Below are 8,500 nucleotides of genomic sequence, written 5' to 3' on the forward strand. Positions count from 1 at the left end.
TGTCTGTCTCTCTGTCTGTCTCTCTCTCTCTCTCTCTCTCTCTCTCTCTCTCTCTCTCTCTCTCTCTCTGTTCCTGTCTCTCTCTCTTTCCATATTACAGAGGTGATTTCAGGCCTCCTATCTAGCCCAGGTGATAGCAGTTGTGTACTTCCCACCTTTCTCTTAGTCACTCATCCCTGAGCCACTCCCTTCTTCACAAATTAATAAAACCTAGGTTCAGCCCTAGGTTGAGGCCTTTGTTTTCATTAGCGATTGTTCTGACTGAACTTAGGGCCACCTTGGCTCCCCACAACTATAAATATGCCTTAATGTCTTTATTCTCACCATGAGTTGCACTAGAAGTTATTGGAAATAACTTACTGGAATTCCACTAACTTTTCCCTAGAATTACAAATATAAACTTCACTGGACTAAGACAAGGTCCAAGAAGGGCTTTCAGTACACATACATGTCTCTGGCCTCACTAGTGCCATTGTCCTGGTTGGTTGTGCCTACAAAGAAGGGCAGAGATAGAGGAGCATCAGCTCAGCTTGTGCACTGCTTTTGGGGAGCAGCTGGAGCTGGAAATTGGACACATCTGGGGTTAAGGCGAGGCCAGAATGCCTAAAGCAATCAAACTACTTTAGTGCTGAAAAAACCCCACCTTGTCTGAGACAACCTAATCATTAGTTGCTAAGCAACCCTTTATCTTGGTTTTGTTTTTTGGGTTTGAGTGTGTGTGTGTGTGTGTGTGTGTGGTACTGGGGATATCAAACTCAGGACCTTGCACATGCTAGTCAGGTGTTTATGCCACTGAGCTATCTCCTCAGCCCCCTATATCTTGTGATACTTTGTCAAATGTATAAATAAATGCCCCTGCAGTCGTTGTTTAGGTCCTCTTCTCCCATCAGGAGGGAGGGCTCCACCTGACCCCAGCTTTCATCTTTTGTCTTTATTTCTTCATCCTCTTGCTGTTTTTTTTCCTGGAACTATCAGAAGTTGCATAAGATGAGGCATTGTTCTTCTGACATATCTGCCAGGCTATCATAGAAGTCACCCCTTGGTCAATGAAGCCTTCCACAATGAATTTACACTTCCACCACTGGTTATAGCACATGGGTTACCCATAGTCCAGGGGCTTTTCATCCTTGTCAGAGGGCTTGAGGCCTTCGTAATCCTGGGTGAAGATGATATTCTTGCAGGCAGTATCCTGGGAAGGGCAGACATGGTGTTTCATAATGAGGCACTGGTTGATGTGCAGGCATGGAATGAAATGAGGCTTTCTGCTCTCTGTATCTCACCAGCACAGATCTGCCACCTGGACGGCAGTAGGAACTGTTTCACTTGCTTGATCTCACTGAAAGACCCAGTGTGTGGTGCTGTGTAGGTACCAGGTGACATAAGACACTGTCCAGGATCTTGATGAAGTAGACTCGCTGGTTGAAGAGGTCTGCCTTCAACCCTAGTTCCCGCTGTCTAGAGGACTTCATTTTTCACCCCTCAGAGATGAACATCAATGTCCTCATCTTGGTACTGCATGATGTGGATCTGGATAATTAAGAGGTGGACCATCATGGCCTCCAAGACATAGACATCCCCAATCAGGGTTTTGTCAATGCTCTCCTCACTTGACTTCTTCATATTGTCCTTTTTGCCCCCCAGACAACCACCCAATTAGGCATAAAGGTTTATTGTCTGTGGTATCTGCTGTGAATAGCAGCTTCTTGACAGTGGTGCCCTTCTTCATAGTAAACTGTACCCAGTACTGACACTGGGACCCATTGCTCTCCCAGTAGGTATCTACATCACTGTCTGTCAGGCAAGACACATTGAACTCCTTCAGGAAATATCCAGCTGTACACATATTGCTTCACATACCCAGGTTCTCATCCCCCTTGCCCAGGTGTCATACAAGCAGTGGATCAGATCCTCAGCACACTTGTAGGTCCATGTTGGGGGCACATAAAATAGCCTTTGCACAGCATCTGTAAATGCCTCTGTGGGCTTAGGCCTAAGTCCTAGGCAATGCGGATATGTCAGGTCCACCATCTGTTCCCATCAAAACACAGGCCTGCCGGGGAGATGGCTCAGTGGAATAAGTGCTTCCCTGGCAAGAAGCTCAAGGGCCTCAGTTCAATCCCTGGTTCCACCAAAAAACAAAACAAAACAAAACAAAACAAAAAAAACAGGCGTGTAGTCCACACCAAAGAGCTGCTGCTGTCACTGAAGGTGATCCAAAGCATCTGTGGGCACTGGGCAAATCCGGCCCTCTGTTGGAGGACACACCAGCAACCCATCCTCTTCTGGGCCACAGTCACCCAGGTGTTCTGCTAGCTGCCCTTTTTGAGCATTTGCACCTGGGTCTCTAGGGGGTACGTTACAGTAAAAAGTGGTTTGGGCCCTACAGGTAGTAGCCCAAACAGACTCCCAGCTGTTGCTGGCATCAGGTCATGTCTACTTCTTACAGTTTGAAAATATTCTGGAGTTTAAACTTTCTTTTGGATCCACATTAACAAGATTACCTATTAATATTGTTTGATAATGTTTGAAACTGTTTCCTCTATTTGTATCTTAAATCACAAGTTTACCAGTGCAGGTTTTATGGCAGACCAGTAAATTTTGTCAGAGATAAAGAGTAAGAGAAAGGGGCATGGAAAGAGGCTGCCAACTATTACTTGAAAGGAAATAATGGGTACAAAACTAACTGAAGGAAAGTAGCATACTAGTCTTTGTGTTGCTGGAATAAGTTACACAGTGTTGAAAAATAGGAAGATAATCCACTTCTATACTTCAGCTAAAATAAACATATAAACTGTTTTTGCTGTTATTCAACTGACTCATTTCAGGTATGAAGTTTAATTGGAAATCTCCTAACTGACAATAACAAAGGACAAGGTTCTAGCTCAGAGCCCTTCATTCTTTTTTTTCCTTCCCCTTTATTCTTAAATGTCCTTGTTTAATAGATATTTGTGAAAGTTGAATCAAGAAATATGTCATATAGTACTTGGAAACCGAACACATAGAACATTATATGGTTATGTTTAGTTATGAATATTTTTTAAACAAAAGGGCAAAAATGCCCACTACCTCACAAGTAGTATAAAGAACTTGAAATGAAATGTGATTACCTACAGACCCTAGACATAATAAACTTGCAAAAATATCGCATATTCTGGGATGGCCAGATAGCTCAGCAGATTAAAGTGCCTGCGTAGGCAGGTGCAGGGACTGGGGCTAGATCCCAGGCATGCCGTGCAGGCCCCACCCCCAGGGCACGCTGAGCCAGCCATGAGACTGGCCGTGGTGGCACGGTACTGTAATCACAGCACTTGGAAGGCTGAAAATAGGAGGATCATTACAAGTTGGATCCGTGTAGTGAGACCCTGTAGAACCTATACTAAATACATACAAACAAAAAAATCAGCATATTTTGTTTTTATTCTTTGTTGTTTAATGATAAAAAACATTAAAGCTATGTTCTACTAAAGTTTTACTTTAATTGTAACTTTAGCTATATTCACTAATTTTCTATGAAATATTCCCTTTATTGTTGATTTCATAATAATTTATCAGTGCAGATATTATTTCATTTTCTTTTTGGCCCCTATTACTCTATTAATAAAACATAAACACTTCAATAATTCTGGAAAGTCGTGTTTGTTAGAGAATTGCTCAACTCGCTTAACTGTTTAAGAAAATTTCTTTTACATTGGTTAGAAAATGAAATTATTTATGCATATGTTTTGAAAATGTTGAGTTTTCTTGTAGCCATATTTCATAAAACTTGTTGGTTACCTAAGAGCCCTAAAAAACAAGGATTCTAGAATGCTCTTGGACTTCTCAAGAATTTACATATCTTCAGAAGTATCATTGTTAAGTTGTATTCTGCTTCTGTAGGTTTTTCTTTTTTTCTTTTTTTTTCTTTTTTGACAGAACCGGGGATTGAACTCAGGCCCTTGTGCTTGCCAGGGAAGTGCTTATTCTACTGAACCATCTCCCCGGCCCCTCTTCTCATTATTATTATTATTTTTTTTTCTCCAAATGCCTTCAGGGCAGGTTTGGCTAGCTGGAGTTGTGGGGATCGAACTACAGCACCCTGAGGCTGACAACTTTGTGGAAGCAGCCACTTAAAGAACGGAGCTAGGGCCAGGCCCCCCATTATTTTTAAAAAATCAATTCTGTAGGTTTTATACAGTAATTGTTAAGTAGTTGTATAGCTGTTAAAGTTGGCAATAGGAACGGAAGACTAAAAGATCCCTTAAGAGAGACTTTGTCCCTTTTTCTAAAATCTTAGAAAGTCCTATTTAAGATGTCATAATTATATTTCTAAAAGCAGAGAAAAACTGCAGGACTTAAGATTTTCATAGTTATGAAACTAGGTTTTGTTTTGTTTTTTGCAATATTAGAGACTGAACTTAAGACCTTGTGCTTGCCATGCAGATGCTTATGTCACTGAGCTATCTCCCTGGCCCGATTTTCAGTTATGACCTTCCACAATCTACATGAATGTTTTCACAGGATGCCGAGAATGTTATGTAGGTAAATCAAGGAAATAGAGACTAGACAAGAGAATCAGCTCCTAAGGGCCTGAAAATGTGGAGGTGACTAGCTGTTGTGCCCCCCTACCTGAAGTCACTGTGGTATCCCCAAGAAAAAACCCATTTTGAATTCTTCCAGGAAGCTCCACAATTTGAGGAATAACAATTCAAAGTAACAATAGATAATAGAACTGCAATATATGAATAAATGAATATCATACAAGGTTAAAGAATATAGATGTATTCAAAGAAAATGAAATTTTTCCATCATCTCCACCTAACTTCTCCCAAATCTAGGGATCTACGCATTCTAGAAGTCCTTGCCAGATACACGAATCTTTTTTTTTTTTTTGAGATGGGGTCTTGCTATGTAGTTCAAGAGAGCCTTGAATTCACCTTGTAGCCCAGCGCAGCCTTGAACTTGAAGCAGTCTTCTTGCTCAGCTTCCTGAGTGCTAAATTACAGAGGTGCACTGCCATGCTGGTCCATAGGCTTTTCATAACTGTACAGTATATGCAGCACAACTGTACCACACCTGTACTGACTTTTGACCCTGCTGATATACATTTAGATTGTTTCCAGTCTTTTGCTTTAATAACCAATACTTCATTAAACACTTCAGACACGCATGCATGTGTAAATTTATTAATTTTGTTAGCCAAATGTGGTGGTGCACACCTATAATCCCAGAATTTAGAAAGGCTGAAGCATGAGGATTGCTACAAACTTGAGGCTAGCATGGGCTATATAATCAGTTCAAGGCCAGCCTGTCTCAAAAATCCAAATAATAATAATAATAATAATAATAATAATAATAATGCACTCATTAGGATAGATTTCTAAAATCAAAATGAAGATTCATTAGTTTTGAAAATATTTGCCAAATTGCTTTCCAAAAAGGCTTCACAAATTTAAGTCCTATCATGGGCTATGAAAAGTTCCTGTATCCCTGCAAGATCATTGAAGTTGTGTTTAACACCCTCCCTAATTTATGCCAATATGATGGGTGAAAAATTATATTTCCTTATGTTTTAGACTTCCTCTGCTCTATTGGAGAGCATTTTTAATGTTTGATGGCATCTTGTTTCTTCGGTGAATTACCTACTTATACCATTTAAATACTAAAAACTTAGTATTTTAACATTTCAGTTATTATTGTCTCCACAAACATTTTCTTTATTATCTCTGAACTACAATCATAACCTCTTTTGTTATAGTGAAATATAAGTAATCTTTCTATCTATTTGAATTTTTTATCTTTCAGATTTTTTGGTCATGATTAGAATTTTCTCACTACAAGATTTTAAAAAACATACAGCTGTCACACTTTATATTTGTTTACATAATCAGGAGTTTGTTTTTTGTATACTATGTGAGGCAGAAATGTCTTTTGTAGCTGGATTATCAACAATCTTAAGTTACAAATTAGGATACCCTTTTCCCCTAGCTTTCAAATGTTACCTTTTGTATAAAGTGTGTACATGTGTGTATTTTTATGGACTCTTGTTTGTTTTCTTGTATATATTCTTATAGATATGTTATTGTTTTAATTACCTTTTTTTGCAGCATGTCTAGTAAATACATCCTTCAGCGGGCTGGCCAGATAGCTCAGCAGACTAAAGTGCCTGCTTAGGCAAGTTTAGGCAAGCTCAGGCACCCCCGTATTCCATCCCTGGCACCACATGTCATGCCAGTCCTGCCCCTAGGGCAGGCTGAGCCGGCCACAGAGTCCTGTACACCTGTAGTCCCAGAGCTGGGGAGGCTAAAAGCAGGAGGATCACTGAGTCGGAGCTGCATATTGAGGCCCTGTAACAACCAAATACATTTAGAAAAAATCCCTTTGTTAGTACAATACACTCTTCATCATTGTTTCACAATGTTTGTTGTTATATAACCTAGATTTAGCTTGTCATATCCTATTTTATTTTATTTTATTTTATTATGTATTTAGTACAGCATCTACAGGGTCTTACTACACAGATTGGACTTGTAGTAATCCTCCTGTGTTCAGCCTCCCAAGTGCTGGAATTACAGGTGTGCACCACCACTCCTACTCTCATTTGCCGTCTCAGTGTGCCCCAGGAATGGGGCTGGCATGGTTTGTGGTGCTGGGGATCAAACCCTGACCCCTGCATCTGCCTAAAAAGGTACTTTAATCTGTTGAGCTATCTGGCCGGCCCTTAGATTCTATTTTTAAAAATGTGATATGGCTTTTGATTTTCAGGAGTTCTCAGGCTTCAAGTTATCTAAAAAGGAGACATTTTTAATAAGAATGTTTTGGGATTTTTTTTAAAGACAGTCTCACTATGTAGACCCTGTGTTCACTAGCCCAGGCTGGCCCTGAATTCACAGCAATTTTCCTGCGTCAACCTCTCAAATTGTGGGAATATTGGCATGTGCCAACACACTCAGTTTGTTTCTGATTTTTTGTTTGTTTGGTTTGGGGTTTGTTAGTCTTCTTGGGATAGGGTTTCACTATGTAGTTCAGGCTGGTCTTGAACTCACTTTGTAGCCCAATCTGGCCTTAACTCATGGCAATCCTCCTGCCTCCACCTCCCAAGTGCTAGCATTACAAGTGTGCACCACCACACCTGGATCTTTGTTTTTGAATTTGATTTCTTTATGTTTTTAATTCAGCACAGCTACCTCAAACTGTCTGTTCTTGCTTTTTCTTCTTCCTGTAATCTTAAAATCTTAGATGTGGTCAAAAGAACTTAACTGTTTATCACAGTTTGGTGGCTTCTAAGCCCAGCTCTGAATTGATCTGTGGACCTCAGGTCAGTCGGTCAGCTTTCCTGGTGGCTTTCAGCATCCTCCTCTGTAACATGATGGGGTTGGTCTGAAGAATGCTAAGAAATTAAGTAATTATGAGAGGTAATATGACCACAGTGTAGGTAAGACCTTGTTCTCACCTTGAGAGCTAATGGTGGCTATCCAACTCCTTATAGTTGTGTAGCCTTGGATAAATTTGTGTGTACAAAGCCTGCATTTGCTCACTGGTAAAATGGATATATCAACACCTAACTCATATGATAACAGTGAAGACTAGATATAAATGATGCCTATCAGCACATACCTGACCCAGTTCTTCATGCTTTATGTGTATAGTATTTGCTTGTTTAATCCATATAACAACCCTCGAGTCCCCATTTTACAGTTGGTAGATACAGATACAGGGAAGGTATGTACATCATTTGGCCAGTGTCATGCATCTGGATAACTGCAGGGCATTATTCTGATAGTGTGAGTCAGCCTTCTATTACTGTAATTTTAATGTATGCAACAAAGTCCATGGAAACAGTCACCAAAACTTAATCAGACCATACTGTGATGGTAGACATTGTTCACACATCTAATTAATTGGCCAGGGTTGCAGTCAGGAATATTCCAAAAGGATGAGGAAGACCTGAGTAAGAAAGTGCCCCTCACATTACCAAGCAGGTTGATATAGTCTGGTTATCTTACTGAAGAAAGATTAAATCCAGGGCCTTTATACACTGACCTATGTCCCCGGCTGTTTTTTTGTTTGTTTGTTTTTTTGTTTTTGCAGAACCAGGGATTGAACTCAGGCCCTTGTACTTGCTAGGCAAGTGCTTATTCTACTGAGCCGTCTCCCCAGCCCTGTTTTTGTATTTTTAACTTTGAGACAGGGTCTCACTAAATTGCTCAGGCTGAGCGCAAACCTGTAATCCTCTCCTGCCTAAATCTTCCAGAATGATGAAGATTTAGGCAGGAGAGGATTACAAGCATATGCCATCATGCCCAGCCTACAATAGCAGTCATGATGGGTAGGATTTAAACAGAAATGTTGGAATTTAAAAAATGGATGATCTACTTAGGTATTCTAAGTTTTTTTTTATGAGCTGTCATGAACTTGGATCAAAGGAAACTTTTTTGTTTGTTTTTGGCTGACCCCCTTCACGTACATTCATCCAGATCAAAACCAACCTGGTTGGGCTGGGGAAATAGCTCAGCGGTCTAAG

General features: G+C 40.2%; 1 pseudogene; it reads right to left on the bottom strand.

Annotated features, from left to right (window-relative positions):
- Positions 1-435: 435 nt before the first annotated feature.
- LOC101586332 overlaps positions 436-8,500 on the bottom strand; it is a 25,279-nt pseudogene continuing 17,214 nt past the window's right edge.

The sequence above is a fragment of the Octodon degus genome, unplaced genomic scaffold (genome assembly GCF_000260255.1).
Source record: "Octodon degus isolate 3935 unplaced genomic scaffold, OctDeg1.0 scaffold00021, whole genome shotgun sequence".
NCBI classification, from domain to species: Eukaryota; Metazoa; Chordata; class Mammalia; order Rodentia; family Octodontidae; genus Octodon; species Octodon degus.